Consider the following 14,535-nt stretch of genomic DNA (forward strand, 5'->3'; position numbering starts at 1 on the left):
TGTTTGATTTGGATAAATATTTCTCTTCCTTTATTCTTCCTACTTGATTTTGTAATAAATTCCCATGAAATATGTGTTTAAAGCAAAATTTTGAACAAATCAAAATTGAACAAAAGTAATTATTCTTGATTTCCTGAGGAATGAAGGAAATTCAGCATGATATTAAGTCAAAGAGACACTGTATGCTCAAAGAAACAAAGAAAGAAAAATAGGAAAATGAAAAAAAGAAGCTGGTAAGATAAAAGGAGGAAAAAGTTAAAATCAATATATCCTATAATTGTAACTAATTTGCATGTGCTTTTGAATGAAAACCTTAGCATATCACATATTTCTATTATGATGATGACCAAGCCACTTACATTCTCTCATTCCTCAGTCATTGCTGAGTATACATGATGAATATGTCCCATTCACCTTTCTTGTTCTTATTCGGGCGCTTTGGCATATTGGATTTTAGGAACAACTATAGGTAATTAATTTTCCATGTCAAGATGCTATTATTTTCCCATAGCTGAAGATGTGCACTCTAATATTGATCTCTATTGTCTTCTTATGTGTGAGTTTCATTGCCAGAAGGAGACCATGAAATCATTACAAGCATTGATTATGCTCTGTCCCTCTTTTGCCTTTCCTAGCTACAGTATCCACAGAGAGCTGGACTCTAAGATTTGGCAAAACACTTGTCTATTTCACCATCAGTATTTTTTTCTATCTCTTTATATTACAGAGTATCAGAAAAGAGGAAAGTTCTATATTAGTCTTAGTAATTGTACATGATATTGGTAGTATAGTAGTCTAGCTGAGAAAAGTACAGAAAATATTTTGTGTAAACAAAAAGACTGAAATTCTCTAATATGTATGTGATACTGAAATCAATTACAGTGCTTGCTTTCTGTGCCTTAAAGGCCAGATTCCTCTATAAGGATAAATATCATTCTGTTACCTAATGAACAAAACAAATATTTGATAAACTAGTGACTATTTGTTATCTACAAGTGTGTGTCTGTGTGTGCATAAATGCTTAACAGGATTCCATATACTTTATATCACAGTAAAAATTACATGTTGTTTAGAACTCTAAAATCATTAAATACGTCATGGATAAAACATAATATAGAAATGCTCAATTACTCTAATATTTAATATTACCTTTTACACATTTACAACTGTGTGAAATTATTGACAAAATATACAGGAAACCCCAGCCTTACTTTTGTTTGTCAGTTTGCATTTAACCTAGAGCCAGAGCACTCAGGATTCCCAGCGAAATACTCTGCTAACCACAGTATTCAGAGAAAAATCACTATTCTCAGTGATTGTACCAAAAATGAACTAAAATGTGTTAAATACCTTAAGAAGTATATATTTTACTAATGACACACTTTTTCAGTTAAAGCAAATTTACAGAGCTTCCTCAACGATGCTCAAATTTTGAATGGCTCCGATTATGTAGCTGATTTTACTCTTGAAATTCCTTCTAGTACCTAAAAAGGAAATCCTCAGGTAAACCTTGAATTATACAAACATCTTTCTGTCCATATCTGACTTAGGCTTACATGTGTTTAACTCTACCAAAGTACTTCATCATCAGTTTTTGAAATGACAACCTAAAGATGAAGGAGAGGCAAGGGTTTTGTCCATCTGCTCCAGTGATGCTCTGCTTCTGTGAATCTGAGAATAGTTTCTTTGCTCTACTGATCTGTCCAATAGGTTTGGCAGGCAATTGTGGAGACCAACCTTTTCTGTTACATCAGAGTTCTGGGGTCAGCTATAGTAGACTTAGAGAAGAGTCTTTTCTTTGAATGTTGGAGCTTCCACCTAGTGTGAAAAACCCACATGACATTGTAATTTTGGGGAAGAGTAGCAATGAAAGACATTCTGCTTGGTCTGAGTAAAACATCACTCTTTGAACACTTTTGCAGTCAGTAACACTGTCAGACAAGTGCAGAGAATTCTTTTTGTATGGAGTTTGTCTTTTCATCATATTCTTCTGATGGAGATCTGCTGATTATCACATCAGGCATTCATCTCTCCAGACACCATTCTTCTGGGAGCTTGACTGATTTTAGATGAGAATACATGTGCTAGCTACATTCACAGAAGAGATGAAAAATTTAGAGATGCAATCAGGAGAAATCACTACTTGGAAAAAGTACCTGTCCTTGCTTGTCAGTTTATCTTTTGCTATAGGCTTTCTCATTCTGGAGCTGGTCCAAGCAAACATGCTTTTGCTAGCAGGCTGAGAAGATATTGACAACATGATTTCAACCTACAGGTAGATTGTGGGTCTCTGGCTGTGAGCTGAGTGAAGTGTCTCCTCTCAAATACTGGAAAGGAATTTGCCTTTTACTAAATTAGACAACTTTCATTATGTCATGCCATGGTCAGATGTCATTGTTATGGCAACAGGTGTTAGTTAGCTGCATTCCAACTTTCCCTCACCCTGTGATTCACGCAGCTCCACTAACTTAAGGCAGTAAAAATGTTTTATATAATATATATGAAACATTGATTGATATATGAAACATAAATATATAGATCATATAATTATATATATGATATATCATATACATATTTACACTCTGAGTGAAAATTTAGGAATGGAAACATTAAGGTAAAATTATTCAGCAAATATATTTTGAAAAATGCATTTATACCAGTGTGTGTACTTTAGGTTTGCTGCCAAACTATAAGCAGGATGGTACAAAAAGGGTTGGCAATGTACAAAACAGTGCAAGAAGCATTTAGATATGATTGGATTCACTGTAGGAGGCATGGTACATAATTCACTGTGTCTTTTCATTGATGACATTTGTGTTGAGTTCATGTGTAAAATAAAGTTGATTTTATTTCCAAAAGCATCTTGAAAGTGCAAAAAGGTGTTTTAAATGGTAGGCAAAAGATACTTTAAAGTACTAGGAAACAAATTATTTATTTATCTATGGTTCTTGATAACACAGGAATCTGTCATTTTATATTAAGCATGTAAGAGAGACCCAGAAACTTGTTAATTCACTTGGAAGAATTAAAAGTCACAGAACCTGACTTTGGGTAACATGCACATGTTCTTGAAAAATAGATCATATGTGGGGGGTTTGTCTCAGTAGGAGGGAGGAGAATACAAAGAAAGGGGGTAAGACCGTGAATATGGTAGAAATATTATGTACTCATATATATAAATGGAAAAATGAGACTTGTTGAAATTATTCCAGTGATAAAAGAGAATGATGGAGGGTGTGTATTAAACTCTGACAAGAAATTTTGTAAGTGTTGCAATGTATCCCCATTATAATAATAACAAAAATAAATTCTAAAAAAACAGCAATATAAATTAAAATGCTAAGCTATGTGACATTCACAAGATATATACAATCCTTAGATTTGTGGTGTGTAGTAATCAGGGAAACTCTGTAGATAAGATAGAAAGTGGGATAATCTTAAGGGAAAATAAAAGAAGGCATGGAGCCCAGAGTGGGAGCAGGAATCATCCCCATGGCAGCTGCCAGTTTGCATCCTGGGAGACAGGGAGGAAAGGTAAATGAATGGAGATAGACACAAGGTGGCTCTGAAAGACATCACATGCTTTCTGCCTTATGTGGAGTCTAGTTCTAAAAAAAAAAAAAACGAATGATACAGTTTAAAAGTAGGTGACTTTGGTGGGAGGAACCACCAGGAGTGGAATGTGGACAGGATGAAAGGAAGGGAGAAAAGGGGTTAAATTTTATCAAAGTACATCATACATGACTGAAAATAGAACAAATTATTTAAAAAGAAAGAAATAAGAATACATTATATGCATGTAGGTATATAGCACAACACTTCTTTGTATAATTACTATATGCTAATAAATTTTTCTAAGAGAGAAGCATAAACTGCACATGTCGGAGAATTGAGACAACACTACATAGTGAGACTTACTGCATAGAAAGTGTAGGCACTGATTAGGTAAAATTCTCTCAACTCCCTTTCCTCAGTTGTGAATCCTGTAATCTAGTTTCAGTTGAAGCTTCCTTTGTAGAACTAGTTGTTATCTGGAACTCCCAAGGATGATTGACATCAGCCAAATCATCACAAATTATTTAATTATATAATTGTCATCTTGCCATATTCACCTGCCCTGGACATTGGTGTTCTGTTGGTCTATTTATTTTCTAATCAACTACAGATCTACTAGAACATTTAAAAATGAGCTTTGGGCCATATGATCATATCATTGGTTTTTATTACTCCAGTAAGTAAACTGAGTTTGGAATAATATCCTTTGCTTTTCATTAACTTTCATGTTAGTGAAACAAAATTAAATCTTTTAAGTAGGGGTCTAACATTTGGATCTGCTGGTAAAGTATCCTTGAAGGGAGCCAGCTGGATGGGGTACTTACTAGTGAGGAAGCATCATCATTGCTGTGGAAATTTAATTGCCTATTGACGCAGAAGACTCCATGGGGCTTATGATCGTTATGCCTCTGAGAACAACTTTTTGGGGTCTCAGTTTATCTGAAGGTTGACATCTATTATCAAGGTTAAGTAAAACAAGTTTCACAAAATTCATTATAAGAACAAAAGGGTATATATAATAATTCACTTATTATTAAATAGACCCACCTGTTCAGGCAACTATGCATGGAAATGTTTCCTGCTTAGCTTGGGGAATAGCAAAGTAAAAATTATAGATTTATTTCTTCCTCTATACAGCTTTGAACTTATTAAACTGAGGAACTGGAGCTTGAGAAAAATGTCACTTAATTGTGAATGAACAAGAAGGATGTAGTTACAAAGCATTAAAAGGATTAGTCTAACCTGGCTAAGCTGTAGACTTTAATTTCCTTTCTGTAGAAGGATACGCAGCAGGGCCTGGATTTTCTTGTCCATGATCTTGGGTTTTTTTTTTTCTCTAGTGCAAGTCCTAGTGTTGATCTGCTAAAATCCTGGCAATATTTATCCATTACAATTTCTGAGGCTAGGTAGACATACTACACTTAAAAATTTCATTTGTTGGTCTGCTATTGTAGGCAGCTTCTTGGCCTATTTGATAGAAAAATGAGATAGAGAGATCAAAAAGAAATTAGAGAGAGACAAATTAAGGCAGAAAAAAAAGAGGAAAGAGAAAAGAATGTAGTAAAATATAATTGGCTTGAAATTCTGATATTCATATTTATTTTCCTCCCATTGGGAGATCACACCAATATTTTAATTCTTTTAATTTTTATTGTACTTTGTTTCAATACTATAAAACACAGCATTTGGTTATATTCAATTATATAGTTATGACTATGGTTGTTATAAATTGATTTGAATTAAATTAAGCAATAAACTAATGCTAAAAATACGAGAGGGATCTATTCTACTCTGCAAGGCTAGCACACAAAATGAGGAGGGAGGGTTATAGTTAGGGTCAGGAGAATAAAGCAGAAATTTCAAGGCTATCAGAGCTTTGTTTCTGACTCTTATGTCTTTGCCTTTCTGTTGTTTTCAGCTCTTCTTGATGTGCAGCACTTTGTGAGCAAAGGCATTCCTGGGACATAGTTGCTGAAATAGAGTTGGGATACAAACATTTTATCAGAACTCATCTATGAGCTAAATGGGAAGGAAGCAGAATTGGATAGGGGAAAAATGTTGAGTTTTGAAACATGCTTGATAAGGTGTTGGTCAATGCGACATGTAGCACTGGAGCAAGATTGTCAATCATGGTTGTCCTTTCTCAGACTGTGTTGGAGCACCTATGTATAGCCTCCTTGCTCAAGAACAATATTTGGACTGCCCCCAGAGAGGTACAAAGGACCTGACTTTAGGAAAATGCTGTTCTTATTACATGAAGCTCTGACCATTCCTGAAGGGCTGACAGGAGGCTGTGGACTGACCACACTCCCCTCAATCGATGGCAAATCTTTCCTCAAAGGTGTGAGTGGTGCATACCCTCTGGCTTTCTCATCTTCACAGCTTAATACTGTTTGCACATATACTGAGTTTCACTCATATGCTGTCTACTGACTAAACTATAAGCGTTAGAAGACAAACGTGGTCCTTTACCACTTCAGTATTTCCTCACCATTGCTTGAGCAATGAGAAACATGACATCCAGAGCTCCATTACCATGTGAAGTTTGATCTTATAAGCCCTAGCAAAATTCTTGGTTGGTTGCTGAACAGGATATAGTTAAACAAAATTATGAAGTTTTTAGGTTATATTGTACAGAACAAAAGAATTCCAGTGAAAGAGAATACAGAAGGAATTCATGGAAATTCTTTGCCTAGGCAACTTCAAGGGGAAGGAGGATAACACTTTGTCATTTAAAAACTGTATATGTGAATTAGTGTTGGCACCTTTGTTTCCTGCTTTAGTTATCCTCTTAGATATATGACATTGTTCAAGGCATTTACTCCTCTGGGCTCAATTTAAATCACTCAAACAAGGGGTTAGGGAGAGATGTCACTTATAATGTAACATTTCATGAAATCGATAAAAGCATGAATGGTAATATGATGGGTATTTCAGTTATTTATTACACAAAGCTAGATGGCTGGCCCAAAGATTAATTATGTATGCTTTTTCTTCTAATTTAGAACTTTTCTGATCATCTGGTGATAAATAAATAAACAAGGAAAATCAAAAGGGAAAAATAACATTGAGAAGCCAAGTTGAAATAAGTCACTCATGATAGGTATGAGTAGCTACAATAGAACCATTATGTCAAACCTTGAGTCCTAGCGTGGACAAATGTAAATTCATCTTTCCCTACTGATTAGCTCAGGGACTACGGATAGATCACTTAAACCTTCTGAACTATTTTCCCTACTTTTTATAAGAGGTTTGAATCTTACTTAATGTATTAAAGTTAATTTTGTAAGATTATAATTAAACTATCCAGAATAAGATACTTGTAAAAGTTTATGCATGCCTTGATTACTTATCTATAATTCTTTCAATCCTATATACTTTAAGGAATTTTACCACTAGTAGGTCAGAGTAGAAGAATTTTTAAAGCTGCTTTTCACAATGGCATGGAAACTTGGGATAGCTTGAGGTACTGATCAGTTGAATAGAGGTAAGGGTCCTAGAAACATGTAAAAGTATAGTAAGCAGAGCAAGAGTGGAAAGGATAAGATTCCAACTTCCTATCTTTTAGAGTTCTCCCCCTGACTTGACATGTCATTTCTGTCCCAAGTCTATCATTTCCAAATAGAAATTTTTACTCTAAGATAAAATGCAATTTATAAGAGGAAAGAAGTAAAATTTAGTTCTAATGGAACTAAAATGAGCCCATAAAACAGAAGCCCTTTTGAAATCATAAACTTCACTGAAGCTACCCTTTCAATTAGAGCTCGTCCCAAGTATCCGTGATGTTTTCATTGTTTTTCAGTCATCAGAAGTTTTCATGAGGCAGGCATAAATGCAGTAGTGGATTACTGGAAGAGTTGTACAATCATGATTTTTCAAATCACCCTACTTTATAAATAGGAAATTATACATTAATAGTAAATAATGATTGTGTTCATAATGTCCTTATCTTCTAATCAACCTATTCTGATCTACTTTGTTTTATGAAAGCAAATTGCTAGCACTGGCAGAACATGAATTTTCTTTTTAGAGGAAATACTAAGTTATTCAAAGATTAATTTCATGTAATAATGGACTGGTTCCTACTTTAAGTGGCTTTGAACAGTCTTTTGGAATTTTTAGAAGTGAAATATATCTCAATTTTTGTTAATGTATAGTCAGTTGAAGCTCATGAGAATATTTGAAATTATCTGGTTAACCTCTTTTATTTTTCCAAAGGATAAACCTGAAACCATGGAAGCTGAAGAGATGTTACAGCTCTTTATTGGTAGAGTATGAACTGAACTCAAGCTTCTGACACCAAGAATTGTGCAAAGAAAACCACCCTTGCCTTCATGCCCTCAATGTGAGCAATCCTTTCCTTATGGTTCTAGGATTCATCTACATTTGTTCTTGTGTCCACCAAATAGCATTCTCTATGTATTTGGTCTTCTAATATTTATGCTACTGTATCCAACAGTGAAGAATGATCAAGGGATATGTTAACTCTTTATTACCATAAAAAATAACTGAAATAAATCAACTTATAAAGAGAAAAAGGGTCATTTTTGGCTCACTGTTTTGGAGATGTTAGTCCCACGGTTGGTTGGCCCTATAAGTTTCAGGCCTGTCACAAAATAGCACATCACGGTGGAGAATGTATGGTGGGGCAACAAGCCACTCATCCCATGGCTAGAAAGTGAAAAAGAGAAGAGGAATAGACCAGGTCCCCACTATCCCCTTCAAAGTCATGCCCAGAATGCCCTAAAACCTCTCACTTGGCCTCTCCTCTTAAAGATTCCATCAACTCCAAATAGTACCACTGGGGAATAAGCCCTTAACATATGTGCTGTTGGGAGTCACTCTGGATCAAAGAATAAAAAATAGGTATGTGTAACTCCAGGGAACAAGATAATTATAGTACTATCTCTAATTATTATAGCAAAAAAATAGATCTTAGAAGTCATTTACAATGTTTTATTACAAGTGTGAATCCTTCTAAGAGAATGGTCACACAACCCTTGAAGCAATGTTAAAGACAGAAACTTACTGTTTTGTGTGCCATTATAAGATAGTGTTAAACACTGGTTATTCATCTGCTTAAAACTGTAATATTTTCACTCAAATTTGAAGATATTTGAGTAGCCATTTTTCTTTTTATCTGTTGTCCTTTCCAGGCAAACATAAACTATTCATCTGTTTGCAGACACATCATTGCAACTATTAAAACTCTCTTTTATTATTTCTTCTGGTTGTGTTGGAAATGGAACTTGGAGCCTTGCACATGCTAGGTAAGTACTCTAACACCAGGCTACATACACAGCCCATCACTAAAACTCTTTAATCTCAAATTGATTAGGTTACTCATTCATTCTCAAAACATTTAGGACCTTAAAAATTCTTGGCACCAGAGAACAGAAACATAAGTTTATAAAATCATACTATCATAGTCAAGTGAAGAAAAAGTTAAGTAACTAAATACCTGTGAAGTTCTACTTTAGTCACAATGTACATTACTCACAAACCTAAGTCAACTTAGGAATATAAATGACTGAGGAAATACACTTAGAAAATGGGGAGAGGTAGAGGTTTCTAAAACAGATGCACATTGTTGAAACTATAAAATTAACTTAAGTACCAGAAACAGAAATGATATTAAAGACCACTTCTACTGGCTAGTTTTGGAAATGAAGAAAAGGGAACTCATACAAGTGACTTTTCTAAAGTTCTGTAGCTTCTCTGTGGTAGAACTGAAGGCAGGACTTGCTGAAAAGCTGGCATTTATCTGTATGGACAGGACAGAGGGTGCAACATTAAGGGGTGGAAAGGCATTTCAAATAGAGAGAAAAGACAGCATAAGGCTTGGAGACCAAGACTCTTTAGGAATTTTAATGGTTACAATGAGTAATTGAGAATGACGAGGCTGTGTAGCATCAAGAAAGACTGACTGAGAAAATGCCCATTCATAAAAACAAAATTAAAATTTAAAATCTCTTGTGTGCCTTTTATTATCCAGTTCCAACATTTCTCAACTACCACTTTCAGAAAATTCTTCTCTCTGACTCACTCCATTGATTTGCTGTCATCAATTAGAAAGAATTACAGTAAAGAAGTAGGTGTAATTGCTCTTTATTCCTAGTTTTGGTTCATACAAACGACTCTTCTGATTCACATCATTTTTCCTAATTTTTACCTTGTAAAGAGTAGATGGGTAGAATTCTTGTTGTCATTTTTTAAATTGTTTTTTATTATTCTAAAACAGGGAAGCTGCATCAAGATAGTGCACAAAGTTCATGTCTTTTCTCTCAGTCTTTCAATTTACTTTTCCATGGATATTTTTCCCTCACTTTTTTTCGCTGACATGGCAGAAGAATTTTCTTTACATTTCCATCCCTTCCACAAGCTTCTCTTCATGTCCTCATGCTCTGATACTACAGAGGCTAGGACCAGAGAAGGTAGGGTCCAAATAGGCCAACCCCATGGATGTCTCATGTGTGTGAATAGCAGATATTTGATAGAAAGTAAATAAATGCTACTACCATCTGCTGTTTTTCATCTGTAAATATAAGAGTGAGTTTAGGAGGAATAAAGGTGAAATTCTGCTTGCTTAGAAACAAAACAGCTATGTGAAGTCTTAAAAGCCTGTAATTTACCCAGGAGCTGAAACGTATGCACTCTCAAAATAACCAAAACAAAGAAATAATCCATTTGAAAGCTCTGGGAATTACAGTCTCTCAGCTCTAAATTATATCTTCCATTAGAGTGGGAAGAATCCACTTGCATGTGTTGTACAGATAAACAAGACATTTGTAATTTTGAGTTACTTGAAAGCATGAGGTGCCTGTGGCTCAAAACTTGTTATAAGGAAGATCAGATTCCCTCACAAAAAATAGGGGTACACACAATTTCTCAGCCAGCCTTAGAAGAGGAGACTCATTTTAAATGGGATATCCCAAACAGTAATTGATTTTCATCATAACAAGATGAAAGATTTTCCTAGTGTCGTTTTAAAACAATACAAATTAGATATTCAGATGCCTTGGGGAAGTCATGGGCCTCAGTGTAATACACACACCCACACTCCAAACACAGCTTTGGACTTTGGGTAGTAAATTCCTTAAATACCATCTTCACTGTCTCTACAGTGACCCTTAATACCACTTGGAGACAATGATTTGTTAATTAATTAATCTCTCGGTTTATCTTTCCCTATGCCATGATTCTTACTCTAGGAGAATTTATAGGCTACAAAAGGAGACAGAGGTATAAACATGCACTGAATAGCATAACTGTAACTGCTTTAATGGGGTTTTATTCCAGAAACTATGAACACAGAGGTAAAAGTTTCCCGGGGAGAATTCTTTGGTATTTAAGTCCTCAGCTTCCTGGTTTTTCCTGGCTTTATGCTCTGGGTTGCTGACATTCTTTTGTCTCTGTTGTCCCCAGCAACAACATCACCTCCCTCAGAGTCTCAAAATATACTCTCTAATTTATTTCCACATAGAGATAACTGTCAAGAATGGTAAGGCTAAAAAAGCCAATTTAGACCCTAGAAACATCATTTCAATCATGATCCAATGGATGAAAAGTATGCCTGTGAAGGAGTTTGGTGGGAAGAGGCAGCAGGCATCAGGTACTTGTCTAAAACCCTTTAACAATTCATGCTAATATGTACCAGCTCAGTACTAGAAGCACATAGTGTATTGCTGTTTCTACTCTGGGGCCAAGCACTAAACACTGTGTAACTGTTACATGCTGAAAGCACACCTCAGCTCCTTGACATGTTCCTCTTTCCTAAAAGAAAACTCAAGAATACGTCATGTATATTGCCACCTGCATTTATTGCTACTTTTCTTGTGTCCTGTTTCTGTGTCCCTTTGCTGCATAACTTGATGACTTACAGATTTTCTGGGCTTTCAGTGATCCAGTTGCTAATATTGGCTTCTGAAGGTTCTTCCGATCCTCTGATGTTTTATCACTTAGGATCCATGAAAGGGACACAACAAATCGCCTCAACCTGTTAAGACACAGAAACTGCAGTTTGCAAACTCAAACAGGTTCTAGCAAAGGAATTTCCTCCAATATGTATGTGAAGGATTTCTATGAAAACTCTTATGCTTTTATAAAACATAAATTCACATTTACTTACATTGTTACATTACTAAATACTAAGATAGTTATGTTATACAGTGCTCATAAAAGTGGGCATTTTAACCAACTGTGTGACTTACTATACTTTTTAATACTCACAGCTTTTAAAACCCCAGGTTTCACAATAAATATTTTTTAAATGATTTATGTTCATCCTACTTATCATCACAACAGAGTTGTCAGGATATTTCTGTAGTATACAAGGAAAATAGGATGAGCTATTTGGAACTGACATAAATTAAAAAGCTTTCTTCTCAAGTTTTTCACCTTAGGAAGTAAGCAGAGCCACAATGATTCAGGAGTAAGTTGAAAACATCTTATTGTTTTGCTTTGTTTTAAATTTGAGGTTAACTTACTTCAGGTTCCAAAACTAAATTGTTTTGCATTCCTGCTGGTACTAAACTATCTATTTAGACAGATGTCTGCTCAATTAAACAATAACAAAACATTTTGAAAATCTAATCACAGTAGCTTTGTTTCATTTTGGGTTTTATACTGGTTTATATGATGTTTAATGCTTTGTAGGTGACTTGGATAATCAATTACTCTGGACAACAGTCAGATTCTAAACTCGGGGAAATAAAGGGAGATGGGAGGTTGTATAATTTTATTTAATTCCAGCAAAGCTTAGGAGGACAATCATGGTCAGATTTGGAACATCCATTGAGCTCTGCTGCAATGCAGCTTCCACTGCTGTACCCATAGCTTTGCTCTTTCCTCCTTCCTTCTTTTTCCAGCCATACTTACCTTCTCACCAGATTCTCTATCCTTTATATAATAATGAAGAGAAAATTAGGCATTCTGTCTTCTTGGCACATGTCTAGGTCTTTCTCTCCATCTTAGATTTGAATTTTCTTCATATTGATTTTTTTAATAAGCACTTTTCTCCTATTCTTAACCTACTATGTACACCCCTTAGAAAAAGATGCACGTCAACAAATACTGTATATTGTATGCACACGTTTGGGTATGTGTATTTTCAGACATTTTGTGAGGATGGGTTTTACACCTTTTAACAGATTTTCCAAGGACACTTAGGAAAGATTATAAATCATTTTATTATTTGTTCTGGGTTTATTTTTAAATCATTAATGCAGTTTATTCTTTGTGAGGTCTCTACATCTACTTCTGTATTATCACAAGATGAAATCAAGATTATCTAAATTGAAATTTACCATCCTAGCTAGGATTTGGTGGCTGCTAGAGAGACTGAGAGCTGGAAGAATTCTGTTCAAGGCCAGCCTTGTAAAAAGTTTAGGAGAACCCAATCTCAATCAACAGCTTAGCCCGGTAGCATATGACTGACAGCTCAGCAATGGCGAGAAACCTAAAATAAGAGGATCATGGTCCAGGCTGACATGGACAAAACATGAGGGCCCTATCTCAAAAATAACCAGAGAAAAAGTGGTTGGAGGCATGGCTCAAGCAGTAGAGTCACCTGCTTAATAAGTGTGAAGCTCTAAGTTCAAGTCCTTGTAACTCCACTCCCTAAAAAAAGAAATTCAAAGTTGCCAGACACATACCTTTAGCATGCCTCAACTTATTAGTGTCATATCTGAGTATCTCTAATTTTAAAAATCTCTATTAAACAATGGATGAAGGGTAATATTTTCAACATATGATGTGAATCATTTGGTTAGCCATTTACACAAAAAAACTCAACCCTTAGCTTATACCATATAAAATTAATCCAAAATGAAATATAGAACATTTCAGAGCTAAAACTCTTTCTAGAAGAAAGCAAAGGGGAAAATCTTAGTTACTTCGAGTTTTGAAAAAGATTTCTTAATAAATAGAACATTAAAAGCACAAATTATAAAATATTACAGATCTAGCTTTCATTAAAACACATTTTCTCTTCAAAAGGGGAAAAACTTTTTGAAAACAAAAAGCTAAGCCATAGAGAAAATTTTTGCAAAATGCACATCTAAAAAAAGAATTTAGTACAGATTATTAAAAAACTTTTTTTGGAGGCAAAGAAATGTGGATTTGGAGAAATCTGGGGCCAGCTTGCTCTCCACAAGCCCATGATCAACCATCCCACATAGAAAAAAAAAAAAAAACCTTTTGTACTCAATAGTGTGAAAACAACCCCATAAAAGAAGTAAGATTTTAGTGTAGACACTTCCAAAGGATGATATGTAGGTGGTAAATATACACATAAAAATAAGTTCAACACCATTAGTGATTATGGAGACAGTAAAACAATACTAAAATCTACTACTTTCCCATTATGATTTAAAATGAAAAATACTGGTGACAAGTGTTGGCAAAAATGTGGAGCAACTGGAGCATTCCTACACTGCTGGTGGGATAATAAAATGGTCCAGCCACATTTAAAAAAATTATAGCTGTAGGCTGGGCACCTGTGGCTCATGCCTATACTCCTAGCCATTCAGGAGGCAGAGATTAGGAGGCTTGTAGGTATTTTAAGCATTTGACTAAGACAAATGAACATAATTATACAAAGACTGGATTAAGAATATTCATAGCATCTGTTTTTATAATACCTTAAATTGGAAGCAACCCAATTTGATGTGCAGGTGAATGAATAAACAAATTGTGGTCCATCCTTGTTACTAACAATAACAAGGATGACACAATGACATGTGCAGACAAACTGGCTGAATTACTGTTTCCAGGTCTGATTGTCTGCGTTTCTTCTCAACTTGAATTTTAAATTCATCATGTTGGTACATTTAACTCAGCCACGATGGAAATATTCTCACCATGAGAATCGGCAAATTCTGTAAATCAGTCCACTCACCTCTGCCACCAGAGAGCTGGTTATTAAATATTTCTCAGCATGCCACTGGATGGATACAAAAATCTGTGTGGATCTACAGGTCA

At 35.1% G+C, this 14,535-nt stretch overlaps 1 non-coding gene across 1 annotated transcript; it reads left to right on the forward strand.

The window, feature by feature from the left end:
* Nucleotides 1-13,608: 13,608 nt before the first annotated feature.
* Nucleotides 13,609-13,733, forward strand: LOC141422936 (small nucleolar RNA SNORA38). The gene has a single exon (XR_012447627.1). It is a non-coding gene; the product is annotated as a small nucleolar RNA SNORA38 (small nucleolar RNA).
* The last annotated feature ends 802 nt before the right edge of the window (nucleotides 13,734-14,535 follow it).

This window comes from Castor canadensis, chromosome 4 (genome assembly GCF_047511655.1).
Source record: "Castor canadensis chromosome 4, mCasCan1.hap1v2, whole genome shotgun sequence".
Lineage (NCBI taxonomy): Eukaryota > Metazoa > Chordata > Mammalia > Rodentia > Castoridae > Castor > Castor canadensis.